This window comes from Mauremys reevesii, linkage group 19, assembly GCF_016161935.1.
Source record: "Mauremys reevesii isolate NIE-2019 linkage group 19, ASM1616193v1, whole genome shotgun sequence".
Classification (NCBI taxonomy): domain Eukaryota; kingdom Metazoa; phylum Chordata; order Testudines; family Geoemydidae; genus Mauremys; species Mauremys reevesii.
Genome location: NC_052641.1, coordinates 21,544,648 through 21,562,773, shown reverse-complemented (window position 1 = coordinate 21,562,773; position 18,126 = coordinate 21,544,648). Strand labels below are relative to the sequence as shown.

Genomic DNA, 18,126 nt, shown 5'->3' with positions numbered 1-18,126 from the left:
TTAAAACTCTCTGTTTAGCCACAATTTCCCTAGCTCAAGATCCCGGCCTAGATTCGTTAATGGATTTTAGGCCTGAAGGACCATTCATTATCTAGTCTGACCCCCGTGTGACACGGTGTACCCCATGTGACATCCTGTACCCCATGTCCATCACTTTTATATGGTTATGATATATTTTGTACAAAGTATGCCTTGTGAGGTATCATTTGAACACTCAATCTACTGAACATCATTGTCCTGTTAAAATGTGTGTATCCACATTGTATGCGGAGCTAGGAGATTTTACTTATGATTTTTACTGAAATATACTGTAGTTCTGGGGAGAGCATTTTCTCAGAGACAAAGGCCACTGACACACCAGCTAGATGCTAAAAGGCCATTATCCATTTAATTGGAGATTTACCAGCAGAGGAGTTATAAACAAAGTATTTACAATTCACCTGAAGGACAGCTGGCAGAGCATGTATGCAATGGAACTGTTGACCCCATGACCCAGCAAAGACTTTTCCAGTACAAAGCATCAGAATATAAGAAAGGGGGGGAAAGGCCACCTCTCCCTCCCTTCATTCTATTCACAGCAGCAAGATCACTTGAAAGACAATAGAAACATCATTAAATGATGGGGAAGGGTCCTGTCTGGAATGCTTCCCAGCTAGCATGGACTGCTGTACATTTTTGGGTGAGAGAAATCTTTTTGCTTTCAAATCATATTTAGCTTGGTAAAGTTTAAGAATTAGACTGCAGTTTTATCATTTTATTTCCTTTGTAACCAATGCTGACATTTATGCCTTAACACTTGCAATCACTTAAAACCTATCTTTCTCTAGTTAATAAACTTGTTTTGCTGTTTTATCAAAACCAGTGTGTTTGACTGAAGTGTTTGGGCAATCTCTACTCAGGTTAACAAAGCATGGTGCATATTCATTTCCTCTGATGGACTATTAATAAGCTTGCATTGTTCAGTAGTGTACTAGGCAGTGCAAGATGTACATTTCTCAGGTGCAAGTCTGGGACTAAGAATTTGTGGGAGTTGCCCTCGATGTAGTTCATGAATGGCTGGGAAAGCATTCATGTAACTTAGCTGGGAGTGACTTTACATGCTAATGGCTGGGAGTGATCAGAGCCTGGACAGGTCTGCTTTTCACTAGCAAAGCAATGTAAAGACATCTTGGGCTGGAGAGTTAAAGGGACCCAGCGATTCCAGATTGTACTCTGGGGGATGTCACACCCCTGTATAACACAGACCAGAGAATTTCATCCACTTACTCCTGTACTGAGCCCAATAACTTGTATTTTGCTGGCCTGGAAACACTGGGTATGTCTGCACTGCAACCCCCCCACCTCGTGGCAGCAAGTCTCAGAGCCCGGGTCAACTGACTCAGGCTTGCAGGACTTGCACTACAGGGCTAAAAATAGCAGGGTTCCCCCTTGGGTTGGAGCCCGGGCTCTGAAACCCTGTATGAGGGATGGGTGTTGGAGTCTGGGCTCCAACCTGACTGGAAATATCTACACTGCTAGTTTTAGCCCCATATCAAGAGCTTCATGAGCCCGAGTGAACTGACCTGGGCTCTAAAACTAGCTGCTGCAGATTTTTTGGGGTTTTTTGCAGTGTAAATGTACCCATTGAGTCCTGCCAGCGCCAGGTCTAAGGTCAGGTACCTTGTGAGCCAGCAAGGCTAGAAGCTGGAACTTTATACTCGAGGTATGGGCAGGCTCCTAGCTTTCTAATGGGATACACAGCACTAGCTTCTAACCCTGCTGGGTCCCCAGGTGTCAGGTTTTACCATGGCAACATTATATTTAGAAACACTATTTTAGGTCATCTTTAGAGTTTTCTAACATATATATTGCTATAATATTCCCCTTCAACCAAAGCATTGCCAGTTGGGCTCAAGGCAGCCTGGTTTCTCTGTAAAATGGCTCTCGTACAGAACAGGTGACAGCGTCGTGTGCTATAAATGCTGTACTGGCAGTCGTTCAGCATGCCCTGAATCACTCACTCACTCACTCACAGTAATGCTACCATTCCAAACTCAGGTGGAAAAAACTTTCAGACCATGCCACACCACCATGTATTCTGTCAGACACGCCTTCCTTTGCAGTCTCCAATTTTGCCCCTTTGTCTGCATGCCAAGAACCATTCAATGAGTCCCTTTAATTTAAAAATGCATTTTAACTGCTGTCCAGCTATTGCAGTGCCAGCAAAGGGCAATTGAGAGCAGTCAGCAAGAAATCACCTCTCCACATTTTTAATTAATCATCTCAGTTCCATGGCATTTCCTTTCTCCCTTTCTCTAAATGCTCCGAAGCGGTCTTTTAAGCATTGCCTATAGTAGTCGTACAATTGGTTCTCAAAGCAGAGATGACTCGTTTCTGCTGATTACAGTAGTCTCCCACTGAGTTAGATTCCAATCCCTTAGAGCCTTTAAAACCCCACTTTTATTTGGACTGTTAACAGAGAAAAAAACACTCTCGACTCCCCCTCCTGACAAAAGGGTGGTTTCAGTGCAGCTCCGAGTGCTGAGGAGATGGACAATGCAATTTACGATGCTGTGTACCACCACCCACGCTGGGGTTTAGAGTTATAAGAAGTTGAATAAAAGCATCATGCTTCGCAGCCAGCATAGAAAGAAATGGAGATATTTGCAGAGCCCGCTAAGGAATGAGTGGAAACCAGTTACAATAGGGACAATTCAGCAATTCATTTAACTTCATGACGGTGAGTTTTCCTGCTAGCGAAAGGGGCTGGACGGACACCCCTGGCGAGGGGAGTATGGACAGACGCAAGGTGAGCCTCCCTTACATCACCCTGCTACTGTGTGTCAGCAGTTACTTGAAGAGCCCACTTCTGAGCAGAGTCTCCAAAGCCCATTTGATCTTGAACCTCTGTGGAGATTCCAACAAGGAGAGTAAGTGGGCTGTCTGGAAATCTTTCCCTCTAGCTGCTAGGAAGCAGACAGAACCCCCACAACTGTATAGCAATGAGTCAGAGCTAGGACGCGGACTCACAGTGATGAACCTCACCACTGCCTCTCTGCAGCAGCTCCCCCATGCCCCACAACTTCTCTGTGGAGCTACATACTTGCAGATCTCCCTGTAAGACCGTTCCACCCTGCCAGAGTGAAAGTCCCACGGAGTGCAGATGTGTTGTATGCAGACCCTTTCACTTGAGTTCTCTGCATCTGGTCCCCCCCCCCACCTTCTTCAGCGCAGATATTGTGGGGCATGATTTACCCATCTATAACAGCAGCAAGCCTCTTTTGTAATCCTTAGGCTTGATGCAATATGGTTTAGCTCCTTATTGGCTACATAGCTGACAAACAATAGCCATTCGCCTAACTTGCCGATAAGCAGGGGGTTAAACAGTGAGGACACTTTGTTGCAAGTGGTAGCATTTGTCTCCATGTGACAGAACCTGAGTTTATTGTGGAGCCTTTCCTCAGTGCAGGCCATCACATATACCAAAACTGTGCACAGTTACTTGCAGCGGTTGGGTAGAAACCCTTGCCCATGACCCCGGAGTTGAAGATGGAAAAAGAAGGGCCCCCATTGCTGAGTCGCTCCCAGAAGTCAGCATTGTCCCTTGGCAGCAGGAATGCCTATTCGGGGTATAACCGAACAGAGGGCTCTGCTTCCAGACTCACGTTTGGTTCCAGCAGAGGGTCCGTTTGATGATTTCCCCTCTTCACTGCAGATCACTTGGAAGTGGCAGCTTCCCCAGCCTGCCCACCTACCCCCTTCTTGGCACCAGCAACACAATCATTTTAGCATGGCTTTCCTTCAGCCCTTAAATCGTTAACGTCAACATTTCACATCTTTTTGAAAGCCCTTAATTGGATCCCTCCAACTTAGTTTTCTAAGCTTTTGCCACATGCTCTGGGTGCCTTTGCCTTGGACTCTCTTTTATCTGATCTTAAATTAAGATCTGTTCCATGGCCCATATGCCTCTAATGGATTTTCTGGTTAAGGATAAGTGAATGTATAATTCAGCCAGAAGGTTTTTCATAACAGTGCAGCCCTAGAATAGATTAAAAGCCGCTAGCGTCTATTAATGCAACCCCCTTTTTGAATCCACAGCTTCAGAGAAGTTTGATAGAGACAGGCCTCTCTCTGTATTCCTTACTTTCATCTCCAGGAGAAATCTCTCACAGTTTCAATAAGAGTCACAGTTCTTTAATTTTTCTATTTTCACTTTAGCAACTTGCAGCTCAAACACGGAGAAGCTGGCGTGATGCCCCACTCTGCCACGTTATTTGTAGACTCCAAAAATTACATTTTAATCAAGAGGGTAACTTCTGTTTTCACAGTCAATTGCATAGCGTAACTTTCAGAACCTGACCTTGCCCCATTCACCCTCCCAAGCATTTCAAGAGTCACAGAGGCCCCCAGAAGAAGGGAGCAGATGCAGGTAAAGGGTGAAAAGCCCATGGCTGGTTCCTACACTGCAGAGCCTTTCAGCCTCAATCAACATCATTTACTTGGGTTGTCAGTGCAAGGCCACAAGGTCACTGATATTCATACTTGTTTTCCCTCTCACTGAGCCAAGCCGCTGGAACAATTCCCTCTTGCCTGCAGATGAAAGACACACACCTACCCAACAGGTGGCATAGGCAAACCACCTGCAGTGCACAAGTTCAGGAGTTCCTGGTGGTAGGCTAGGTTTCTTAGCATTTGGAAGTCCAAGACTATCACCAGGAGAACTTTAGAGAGGCCCCCTCTATAGCATTACAAGTTTGAGCACTTTCCTCTCAGGCTTGTATTTCCTGGTAGGTCACCTGCAAAGCTCCTCAGAGTCAGACCTATCAAGTGTCACCATTTAGCTGGTCTAGCATCAGATTTCTCACTTGCTACTAAGGGGCTGGGGAGTCGGATTGATTGCATGCCCCTTCGCTCTCCACCTCCCATAGCTAGTCCAAAGGTCACGCAAAAGGCTAAATCAGCATGGCCAGAAGCAATTACTATTCAGCACTGCCAAGTTCAGAACTGCCATTTCAACTCCAGTACCATGGAGCTACGCCAGCCATTTCGGCCAGGAGCACTGGAGGAGGGGCCCATATTCCATTATGTTAGATATTTGCCAGTTCCTCACACACAAGGTCAGATCATTTCCCTAAGCATCACACACTACCGGTGGGTGCAAAACCAAGGATCTGGCACATGGCAGCAGACCTGGGATGCCAGGTGTCATTTCAGGTACATGATTATTATTTTCAGACTAGATGCTGATATCACACATGTACACAGACTGTGTACAACACTTCGCCAGAGCTGGTGGAAAGGACAGAGCTATGACCAGTCTCACTAGAGTAATTTACATGGAGAATTGGGTGGGCATTCCATTCCAGCCAGGCATCATTAGATGAAAGGCAGAATCAAGAAAAGTTAGATTTCACATTAGCCCAGGAATGCCTCTAATCCCTCATTTTAGCTGCTGAGGAGCCTCCATGTTGTAGGAAGGATGCTTACAAGGCCCACTAGGCAATATGCTACAGAGGGTAAATTGATACACAGAAACAAAACCAGTAGCCCCATTTTGGCCCAACAGATGAATGCATTTTAAATTGTCTGACAGTGTGGACGAGTGGCTGCAGGTCTTACAAAAGGTACCAAATGAACCGGCCTGGAGATTAAAGTCCCCTGTTCATCACAAAACAGGTACAGCAGAGGAAGTTGTGCTGAAAGCTTCCCTTACAGTTGCACCAAGCTGTTGTGTGGTTCAGTATGGCTGCAGTAAACCACAAGTCCCCTTTATCACTATGTAGGTGCAGGTGAGTTTCTACAGCGACTAAATGTTTAGGGGCGTGTTGGATAATAGTTTATTACAGTACTGTATAGAAATAAAATAATAGTTTATTACAGTACTGTATAGAAATAAAATAATTGCAGTCCTTTTACATAGTGCTTTCCGTCCACAGCTCTCAAAGCATTGTACACAGGGGGATACACACTGGAGGCAGAGAGGTTAAAATTACTTGTTTAAGGTTGTGATATCTAGCAAGTCATTGGAATAAAAGCCAGGTCTTGACTCCCAGTCCAGCATGCAATGCCCTGGAGCATGCTGCCTCCCCATTAAGACAATGCCCAGAAGCTAACAACGGTACATCCTGGTTGACTTGATTTACCTAACACGGCGAGATGGCAGGGGATGGCCACAGAAGACCTGACAAAGAGACGAAGGCAGAGTGTACAGCTCAGAAAACATCTAGCTCTGAAGCCCATCCATAAAAAGAAACATTTAATGCCCTCGAGTTCTTTCTGATTATGAAGTTTCATAGCACTACGGGTATCCGAGTGTCTTTATTTGGCTCACCTGATCAAGGTTATAGCCGTTAAAATGCTCTCCAGTTACAAACAGATCTCCATGTTGCCTGTCAGTATAATAGGAGTCCTACACTCCCCCTCTCCCCGATTTCTTTGGGAAGTGAATTTAGTGGTCATTTGAAAAAGGACTGAATGACAGCATTTGTGCCAGTATAATGTTGGGCATCTCGCAAAGCAGAGAAGCACCATTGGGCTGAACTGTGTAGTGAGGTTGCAAAGAACATCAGTGGAAGACACCCCAGCTCCCTTTCACTTGTGATGCGAGAGAGAATCTCGGAGGGGAACCATCTGTGGATCCCATCCCCAAGCTGGATCTGAAGTTATGTGATGCAGACAACACTAAGGGCATCCCTTGCTGCTTAGGTTGCAGTGATGAGGAAACCCAGCACAGATGCAGTTATTTGCAATTCTCCATCAGGGAAGCTGACTGCACACACCTCTAACAAAATGCCTTTTGCTACACTAGGTTGGGGCCAGGTATTGGTACAACAAGGGCAATGTTTGATCCCTGCTTCAAAGCAGCTCCCACAACATCAAACTGTCCTCATACAGCCTGTGTCCCAGTGGGAAGGACATACGGCTTCCTTGTTGCAAGTGTTGGAAGAAGTATGAAAAAATGTTGGCCTGCTCAGATGAGAGCTGCAGATTCTTCCGAGGAGAGTAACAATATAACCTCCCCAGTGAGATGCTGCATTTTCTTTTCAGCTCCAATGATTACCCAGCATTAAGGCTGATTTTGAAAACTATTAATGCACCCAAATACACTGTCAAACACAGACCAGGCGGCTAATGAGTTCTGACTGGTGGAAACATTCCATTAGCAACTAGGAACAACCTTCCTCTCAGAGCCTCCAGCTCTAGGTGCACTGGGCCCCATGGAGAGTAAGTACATCCAAAAGCACTTCATTCAGCTCTATGATTTGAAAGTTTCACCTGGATAATTAACACAGCACAATCCTGCAGTAGAGTGGTTAAACCCAGCAGAAGGTGTGAGAATTCCAGTTTAACTCTCTCCTTAAAGGCTCAGGATATTTTTTAGGACGCGTAGAACCACCCGTGTTTGGCAATTCCTGGCCCCAAAGAGGCACATTAAAAAAAAAGGAGGGCTGGCTTAATGGCTTTAATGGAAGATCACCCTGCTTTGCTCTGTTTGTGAGCAGCAAGAATGTTATTCTGTGCTCGCATTGTTTGGGTGCATTACCTGTCTTCAGCATTTAGAAGGGACTGGGGGCAGGGCTGGGATTCAGGACTCCTGGGTTCTGTCTCCAGAGTCACATGCTATGCAGCCTTAGGCACACCCAACTGTAAAATGAGTATAACGATATTTAATTCCCAACCCCACAGTGGGCTGGTGAGGATTCATTCATGGCTTGATCCTGCTCCCATTGCTCTTGTTCAGCACTCCATGCTCCCATTTGCTGCGGAGCGCTGAAGGGGACACTGAACGTCACTGCGTAAGCCAACAGAGCAATGTTAATTTACACGAGTGAGGATCCGCCTCTCACTCCCCTCTCATTAGGACCCCAGTTCAGCTAAGCACATGCTGTTATCACACTAAGGTCAATGAGACTTGAGCATATGCTTAAGTGTGCTGCTTAGTCAGGGCCTAGTTCTGGAAATATTTTTTAAAACTGCAAGCATGGGACTAATTGATGATTTGTTACCTCTCAAAGTTACAGCTTGACGCTGGGCGGAATCTGCATGAAGTACGATGTGACTTGCCAAAGGAGAATTTGTACTTCCGTAAAAATCAATGAGCGCTTTAAAACTGTATTAAAAAGATCTAAGCTGCACTAACTTGGATCTTTATGACATTAAGTACGTCAAGCAATTCTCGATTATAAAGTGAATGTTATTTAAGTTAACATGTCGTATTCAATTTACAATAAATTAGGATATAAACTCTCCAAAATATAGCTGATGAACATGGTGGCAGAGAGGTGATGGACATCTGATCCTGGGGTTAATTTGATTCCAGCCATATATAGGGAAATCCTGCTTTTCTGAATCTCCAAGTTACGTACCTAATCCCCTAGCCACAATGCAGACTGTAACCATTAGCTTGTCCCTAGAGATCCCCCACTTCACTCATTCTTCACTTTGGAACCTGACTTTTCTGGAAAGCTCCCACCTGGTGCCAGCAGACTCCCGTCTCCTGCTTCTCACTGAGCACTGCTGCCCAGGAAGTGGTACCATTGCCCAGGGGGAGCAGTACCCATTAGGGAGGCATTACATACATGCCAAGCAATGAAATCCAGTAATGGAAGTACAGTATGTGTGCTCCAAACACTGCCCCTGTAGCACCAGAGCCTCTTCCCTGAAGTTGATGGAGTTGCAACAGAGTAAATAGGCTCAGGGTTGGCATTAATGGAAAAGCCTTGCTAGGGACCTGCTGTTGAAGGACAGTCAGTGAAGGGAGCATATGGGGAGTTAGAGATGATGCTCGATGTGAAATGCTGCTTGTCAGATTTGACATTACATCTCAGTAATTATATCCATCTTAAGGAGATGGAGTTTGCTGACAGTGAATGATGGCCATTAGAGCAGGAATAAACCTGCTGGGAAAATTTGTCCAAATCAGTTTAATTGGGCTGTGCTCGTTGTTCGGCCTATTATAGCCTGTGACAACTCACCCACTGAAATTATTTTTCTTTTTCAAGTCCTTTCTCCTTACCTCCTGTTGCACAAGCTGGGAACAGTTATTCCTGACTCAAAATTACTTTTGGCCAGGCCCAGCTGGTGGCCAAATTCAAGCTTGCTAGTGCCTTGCCTCGGTGGAGCCCACATTGTATTGTGCTCTGAATCACAAAGCAATTTCAGGACATGCAAGGTGGCTTCATGCCATCATTTAGGAAGCACCTGCTCATGTATTTAGAGGCATAAGGAAATGCTTCCTTTTTGATCACAGGACACCAAGACATATGCTCACCGTGACAGACAGAATTTGCATGTAAGGACACAGTCAGACTGCCTGTGCACTTTGTCCCTTTCCTCTATAGTATATATTTTCCTCCATGAGTTTAAAGCAAACGAGTAGGAAGATTTTTCGGTGCAGAGGATGAGAATCCACTAATTTTTGCAAGAATGTTTTTGCTGTTTCATTTTGTGTCCCTTCAGTTTCAGTGTTTGCTGACATTTGACAACACGGCTATTGTGGCAACGAGTATAGGCAAAAACTCAAAATGTCAAACCTCTCATTTCAAAGCCATCTTTTGCTCAAAGTTGAACTTATTTACACTGGAAAGAGCTCTAACTTTAAATGAACTTCATTTTCTTCATGAAACATGATGAAATTGAGAGTGAGGTGTGCCCATTTCAGTGTTTGTGAGAAGACACTGACAAGAACATAGACTCTCTATCATCCTGCTAAGGAGTTTAACACAGCCACATAACTGACTCTCTCTCTCTCTCTCTCTCTCTCTCTCTCTGTACACACAAATGCCAAGGAATCACTTGGATTCCTCTGGAAATACTCTTGACCCTCCTTCAGAAGCCAGTCACCCAAGATTTATCATCATTTTTCTCCACGTGCTTCAGACACAGGGCTGATAGAACTGCAGAAGTGAGTAATGGGAAGAGCCCTTAAGCTGGGGAGCACTGAGGATGTCCAGCAGTAGGACAACTGACTCCATCTAAAGGCTAAGAGAAGAAGAGCAGGGAAGGGAAAAGATGGCCATATGTGTCACTGGCTCTTAGGCTGATGTGCGTGGGGAGTCTGGAGAGCAGCTAGCCCCTCCTTAAAACACTGCTTCACATTTGCCACTTCAGGATGAAAGCTGCCCAAACGAACTAATTAAAAAAACCACTAGACACAACCAAAGGAGTTAATCTAGAAACAAATGGGAATGGTCACTGCCCACCCAGTTACACAGCTCTAAGCTCTGTACACACACATAGCCTTGACAAGCCATTGATAATAGACACTGTTTTAGAGTGACATGTTTGGCTTAGTTTGCAGCAAGGGAGGTTTAGGTTACATATTAGGAAAAACTTTCTAACTCCAAGGATAATTGTGCTGGACAAGTTACCTAGGGAGGTTGTAGGGATCCATCCCCCCTTCCTTCCCCTCCCCTCGCCCCCCTTCCCCCAACTTCATCATTGGAAGGTTTTAAGAACAGGCTAAACACCTATCAAAATATATATCCTGAGAGGTGAGAGAGTAACACTTTGGTAAAGAGACAGTACAAAAGAGACAGTATAAATGCACTTGGAAAAGCACTCCGTGTTGCTACTGTATTCATCTGTCACCAGATTTCTAAAGCTTTGTGATAAGTACCTGATTACTTGAAAACCATGAAAACATTGCTTTTAAAACACTTAGATTTAATGGGATAATTGCTTCTCAAATGACAATTGATTTTAAATATATGGATGCCTTTCAAAATATTATGCTTATTCACTGGCAAATTGATACTTAATTGAAGTCACATTTGTCACTCTTTCTGTGCCCTGCACCCTCCTGTTATATCCTCTTTTCTGCTCTTTTCCCCCACACAGAAGATAGGTAGTGACCCTGTTCCCTCTGCTACAGGCATGCCACAAAGATATTACCTGTCCCAGGCAGGTACATTTCAGATGAATTTTAACTTGTGACTAAGGCAATCTATTGTGCATGGCAGTAAGCCAGACACAGGGCAGCTAGGGACATTGCTGTAGCTAAGCCGGGAGTCACACTCCAGCCGGCGGAGCAGCCCAGAATCAGAAAGACACAAAGGTGGCTTAAAGCCATTATAGCACTTCCTCCTCCTGGGCTGTGTGTTGGGTGCTGCACAGAATCTCACCATTGGTGAGAACTCTAGGACTCCTCCCTAGGTCCAGAAAGACCTGTTGGGACTTCACACTGTTGCCGTGAGCATCAACATTCATGCAAATGTGGATGATGTACCAGGAAGTGTTGCCAGGTGTCCTCCACCTGTGTTGTTAGGGGAATGCCCACTACTCCAGTTCATGAGGCTAGCTGCACACCTGGTGTTTATGTCGTTCTACTTACAGGAACAATTCCTGCCTACATTTTGAACAATGGCGCGTGAAGTGTTGAGAGAGAAGTTTTCATTTCCTAATAGGATCCGGGGTATGTGAGATCAGATCATAACCACAAATGTATGTAGGTTGTTGCTGCTGACAAGAATACTATTAAAGTCCATGTTAATAGTGTCAGTTGTTCCTATGAACTGTACACAGGGGCCATTTCATTCGATTATTCCTTTTTGTATTTACAAGCCATTGCTTACGTAATAAGCCCTTCAGCGAGCATCAGAAAATCATGCCTCCTACACTTACGTTGTTTTAATGTGGTAAATGTATTTAGCTCAGTAACATTCAGAGTACCCTGGTTACTCTTATAGGTAGGCACCTATTCAATGTATGAGATAGACCTTCTTCCCTGGCTAATTAAACCCAGATTCTCCCATTGTTTAGGACAGGGGAAACTGAATGTTTACAAAACAAGCGAGGCAGCTTAAGTCTGTTCTGGGTAGCATTGGGCAATACAGTAAAACAGAGTTAGCACAGCAATTCTGCTTTATAGGGTGATAGAAAAAATGATTCCTGGCTTTTCAAACACAAAGCATTTTACTAAATAACAAGGGCTTTGAAGAAAGCAGAGGTAGGCCAATACTGAGTACTTTTGAAAATCTTACCCTAAAGCTCATTTTTATTGTCACAGTAGGAATGGTCATGCATTGAGGAAGCAACCACTGAGTGACAGAGAAAGAAAGGAAGGACGGATGGGTAATAAACAGGCATTCAGATCCAGATGGTGGGTGCATTATTCTGCATAGAGTAAAATCAAAATGCAGAAACATTAAGTTCAGTTTATAGATTTTGATGTGCTATGTTGAAGACATTTTAAGGTTAAACATGAGAGTGAAAGTAGCATTAGACTGTATCTTACAAGGATCTTGTACTCACAAGTTGAGATCCCTGAGATCATAGATCCTGTTATGGCAAGATGTCACTGCTAACAGATCTAGTCAAAGATTTTCAACTGAAAAAAACTTTCTGCTGAAACCTGGCATTTTGTTGAAAATTATTTCAAATTTTTTCTACAAGAAATTTTAAAATGAGAAGTTTTATTTCAAGTTCAAATTTGTATTTCAATTATAAAAATGCATCCGTTTTTGGATATTTTCCTTTTTTCCCTCCCTTTTTTTTTTGCCACTGAACACAAAAGAATGATCCCTGGGGTCGGGGGTTTCCAGCTACTTTTTTCCTTTTTCCACTCTATTTTTTCAAAACTTTCTCAACTCTGGAAGAAGTAAAGAATAGCAAAATGAAAAATAAAATCTTGAGACTAGAAACCTGGCCTTATTAAAGTCAATGGCAAAACTCTCATTGACTTCAATGGGGACAGGATTTTGTGCTATCACTTTGCCCCTCTGTAGCTTTTCCAAAGTTGGAGAAATTTTGAAAAGCTACCGAGTAGAAAAAGGAAAGTGAAAAAATGAACAACCCCTGGACATTATACACTATTATCCTAAGGAAAAGAGGGGAAGAAGTGGGAGAAAATGAAGATTCAAAATTCTGAAGAGTCAGTTAAAAATAGCAAAAAATTAAATTGCTTCAATCCATGTGCAAGGGAAGCAACTTTTAAAATGTTCAAAAATTGTTTTTCTATTTTCCAACAAGCTCTAACTGATCATCATTCCTGACTTTCCCCTCCTGAAGTCACTGGCTACATAGGAAGTGACACATACAAGGAGAATGAAGACCTTCCAATAGATGAGATGATATCTATTGGATATCTGTGGACTGAGATCTTTCCCCTCTCCTCACATCATGAAAATTCAGACCATAGAGTTTCCCTCCAAGAACTGATTCCTTCTCCTGTTCATATGTTTTGCACTTACATTTTTACTTCAGTTTCCTGCTTGCTGCATAAGATGTTCAGCCAGAAGGGGTATCCACTCGATGGTGCTCCAGCCAATGTCAATGTTACTCCTTGGGAAGCTAGTGATGTACAGTAGAAATGTGGGAAATTAATATGAAATTGTACCTTACAGCCTAGGGGAATTGCAGATTATTGGTGCTCTTAGTGCAAACCCTATCTGACAAGGTGTAAATAATGAAAGCCTGTAAACGGTTCAAGTGTGGAGCTGCTGAATAGCAGATGGGATCATGTAGCTAATATTTTACACTAAATGTAAATGGCTATAGCAAGAAGTTGAAATCTGTAGGTGCAAATGGAACATAGGCGTGATTGTCACTGTCATGCAATAGAATTTACCAGAGCCTCGTAAGCTAATTTCTGCTCAGTTGATACCGTGCACCTTGGCTAAATAAACCAAGATAGAATAGATACTGAATAGTTCATCCATCCACCTACAGTGGGCTCTGTAGTAAAAGGGAGATATATATATATATATATATATATATATATATATATATATATATATATATATATATATCTCGCTTTTAATACATATATATATATATATCTCCCTTTTACTACAGATATATATACACACACAGGGGAAGGAACTAGACTGCTAAGAGAGACTAATGCAGAATTTACATGGGGCTTCAGCACAAACTAGGTACAAGTGTGTTGCCGTTTCCTCCTACAGCCAATGGTATGAGAGAGAATACCACCCCGGGGAAACCAGCAACAATAACTTGAGCACAGATGTAACTCACGCATCACTCCTGTGCAGAGGGCCAGCACAAAGCCTGTGTACCACTAATGCCTCTTATATGCCCTAATTAGAGCAATATTGTAGTTCATAGGCCATGTACTAGCCCTCAGGAAGGGGTAAATCTCACCCCATCTCTGCCACCTAAGCCCTCTGCAGAGTGCACAAAGGAAGCCATTTGAAGATTCCACTGCACGTGCCTGGAATATTGATACACTGCGAGCAAGGAGCACCCTAAGCTGTATTTCCTGCATTAAAATGCTCACTTGCCAAATATTAGCTTGATTGTCCATGTATCCTCCCACTGGTTGTTGAGTATACCGGGGAGCTCAATGTCCAGAGGTGTTTAAAAGACCATCTTAGTACATACCACTAGGAAGAGAGAACAGACTCAGATGGGGCATGCAGTTTTTCTAGTTTTTATTAGTGTGCAATTGCAACAGAAAGAAATATTAAGCACAATAGCTAAATGTACCAGGATCCTTTAGATATTGGCAGCAGCATAATTTCAGAGAAAAATAATATGCTTCTCTGCAGTACACGAGGGCTAAAAGTCAGCCAAACTATTCAGGCCTTTTCCTTCCCCTGCCTTATAATAGCTCAAAAATGGGCAAATGGACTCCTGAAAACAAGTTTCAAAGCAATTTACTCCTGAGTGGACACCTTGTTACAACAACAAACTACTGCAGCTGAGAAATAAAACCCCAATAAATGCAGTTTATAATGGAAATGTTGGCACGATACTAACTGCTTCAGCATTGGGGCCTCTCAGTCTGTTTAGCCACTTTGGGGCTATTTTTAAACTACTGAAGGAAAGAGCCAAAGAAGGATCCTATATGCTGAGCAATGGAAAAAGAAGATTCTTTCCAAATGCATGAGGACTGTAGTAGAGGAAAGTTCAAAAAGCCTTTCCATTAGGATTTAGTCTCAAAGAGAGAAATATGGGAAGGACAGCAGAGCTATTTTGCCCATCTCAGGTATGATTCTGGGCTCAGTCCTGCTCACATTAAAGTCAGTAGGAGTTGTACTGATGACTTCATGAGGAACAAGATCAAACAGCTAAAGCGAACTACTTTTGCAGGTTACTGTTCTTCACGGAGCCAGTGGATTAGAGAAAATAGGTTTTAGGCATGGGGGCAGGGGGAGGTGAGGAGGAAAAGTAGCGCCGTCTGCTGTAAGAGAATGGGCATTAACATCCTAATTCGTTTGTCCTGGCTTTGCTTGGAGGCCAGCAGGCCTAGTGGTCAGGCCACAGATGAACTCTCTCCCCAAACCTTGGAGGTGGCTCTTCCAGGTAGTACAGGGGCCTGGGGGCCAAGCCACAGTTTGTCACACACCCCCCCACACCCTCCAGAGTCCTCCAGGCTCTCTCAGGAGACCAGGGAAAGAATAGGGGGACCCGGGCCTTCCCTGTTCACCAGGTCCCAGCCCAGAGGCGAGGATTGGCTCAGTGCCTTCTGGCTGCCACTCCAGATCACTCCCCCGGGCCATTTCCTATCTTCCCTGTTTTCCCCTCAGTTTGGAGTGTGGTGCCAGCTTTCTGCTTACACAGTCTTGGTAGTTCAGGGCTCCAGCTGGGGGGCAGGATGCTTCTCAGTTGTCCCTCAGGAGTTCAGTCCCCCCCGCTTTAGTTAGGGGGATCTCAGCCAAATCTTACTCAGTCCTGGTCCTTCCCCTGCAGATTGCTCTGCCTCAGCGATGGCAGCATCTCTCCTCCATGCTCCCCCAGCCAGAACTCCCTTTTAAGCAGGTCCTCCACAGGGCACATGCCCAGCATGCTTCTTGGCCCAATACTTCTCCACCACTCTTTTTACTTTAGTGCTGGGTCTGCAAACCCCATCCCACCTCCCCACCAAAACACAGCAGCAAAACCGACACTGCTTTGGAACCTCCACAAGTTGCAGGCATTACTAGCCAAAAACAATCTCAAGTTCTCATTGCTGCCTCAGCTTCATTTTTCCTCATCTCTCAGTGACTGTTAGCTCTTCTCCATTGCAATAATGGTGTTAACTTATATCAGGAAGTCTTTGGGACAGGGATACCGTCTCATCTGTTAAGTGCTATGCAAAAAATAATGCCCAGGGAAGCAATGATATTTGAAGATGGCTATGAGTGGCATGCAGATAGAGACTTGAAACATGGTAGAGAAGGAGTCGGGGTGTTAATTCACCCAGCAATAACCCACTCAAACCCTTTCTGTCTCTACTCGTTAGGCAGCTATGCCGTGTTTGGACACTTTTTTGTGCATCAAGCAAATCTGTTCGTCTGGTAAGGCAGGTGGACGGAGAATTTTCTGTTTGGACTCAGAAAATTGAGCCCTTTTCTGACAAAAAGTGTACAGAATGAAACTAATCTGGGGCACATCACAGCTAAGGGGCCTGATCTTGAAACATCTACACAGTGCAAAACTCCTGGTTAGGACAACAGGCATTGAGTCTGGAAAAAAACTGCAGGATCATCCCCGCAGCCAGCTGGTCCTTGACTATAGTGCCCTCTGCTGGCCACCAAAAGGACAGCATCCACTTAGAATAGCTGTTCCTTCAGATCATCAGGAGGCAGTAGTTGAGGAATTTCTATTATCCCAAAGTGGCTGAGCCTATCACCACTTTCTAGACTCACCTGCACAGAATCTGTCTCATAACTAAATTCAAACCAGCTGTGGAAAATTCGGCTTCATTAAACAGAAGCAAATGCCTTTTACTAATCTGGAATCTTTTCTACATTTCACACACAGACTATTTTGAACAATGAAAATATCCTGAAATCTTCCAACGTGCCAGAATGTTTTTTCAGAGGAATAGAAGAGACTGAAAGGTATTTAAAGCAGGAGATTGGCTGTGAGGTGGTAATACATGGCTTGGGAAAACTGATCAAGATGAATTTCTGTGCAGAAAGGTGCTCTATGAATAATAAATTCAGCACTGTATAATGTGAGTGCTTAACAAAAACACAACACAACAACAGGAATGTCTGTGTGGCAGGGACACAGCCTCTGCCCTCACCCTCGGGCTGGGCTCCATGTCAGAAAGGGTATACTTCTCCACAATTTGTTCCTCATCAAGCTCTTTATCAAAACACACCAGCAACTCTCTCCAGCTGCCCTGCTGGGTTGTAATCAGCTTGGGTAGGATCTTATACTCCTTGCCCAGCCAAAATACTCACTGGCTCTATTGGAGTTTTGCTGGAGGTAAAGGAGTCTATTGTGGGTAATGGCAGATCTGCCCTGGGAGGGAAGGAGACAGTGGGCTGGCCATATTCCACACTTGCTATTTACACCTCTGCTCCAGTCAGGCTACAGGTACTAAAGTAAAAATATAGCACGGTACGGTACGTTGACAGAGTGCTTGTCATTCCAGAAGATCCCATAGTGCTTTACAGATTTAATTCAGTACAAGCTATACAGGAATCACTTCATCATCTTGGGGTGAAGTGTAGCAATTGCTTAACGGCACAGAGCAGCATCTCAACTGTTTAGGCCAGGAGGTGAGTGAGGACACCGCATTCAAGTGATACCGCCAGAGGAATCTAGAGAAGTATGGTGCAATTACCCAAACTGGAATTCAGACAGGACACAGGAAATGTGTCCCAAGAAAATGTCATGGGATCTTTAAGTGCAGCATGAGAGGTCAGGAGCTCCGCTTCACATTTCCACCAAGATTCCCTATAATATCAGGCATTGGTTTACTATCGACTCTGAGCAAAGACTTTCTCAGACTGAATTCAAGCACCGTTTCCCGTCCCATGGGTGCTCCTTGGAGGTTTCCTGTCAAACACTGACCCAGCCCAAGTCTGCTTACTTTATGAAATCTGATGCGACTACAGTACAAAGTAAGATATCAGAGGGTAAAAAAGAGCCAACTTTCAGGGACATGTGGATAGCACATTACAGATAAAACAACAGTTCCTCACTGACATACTCTGATTAAAAACAACTAAGCGAGAACAGCACAGCAGCCATCAGATTATTCAGTTTTATGCATTTGGCAAACTCCCCTCTTGTCATTATGTAACATTGTAAAGCAGGAAAGAATCTCTAATTGTTTTAAGTAAAACACTTGGCTGTAATAACCCTAAAATAAAGGCCTCCCGCTCAACAAGTTTGAAAATATGGCAAAAAATTAGCCCTATAGGGAAACCATAAAGCAATTTACCTGTCAAGAAACTTCAAGATATA

The 18,126-nt window shown here is 44.0% G+C and overlaps 1 protein-coding gene across 2 annotated transcripts in view; it reads right to left on the bottom strand.

The window, feature by feature from the left end:
* The window catches only part of LOC120386847 (DAB2 interacting protein), a 374,907-nt gene extending 356,781 nt beyond the window's left edge, over positions 1-18,126 (bottom strand). The window contains exons 1-2 of one of the 2 annotated variants that reach the window (XM_039506775.1): positions 18,104-18,126; positions 13,170-13,269 (exon numbers count right to left, since the gene is read on the bottom strand). The gene's annotated coding sequence lies outside the window, so the exon portion shown is untranslated. The remainder of the gene's footprint in view (positions 1-13,169; positions 13,270-18,103) is intronic. The other variant, XM_039506779.1, reaches the window with a different exon arrangement.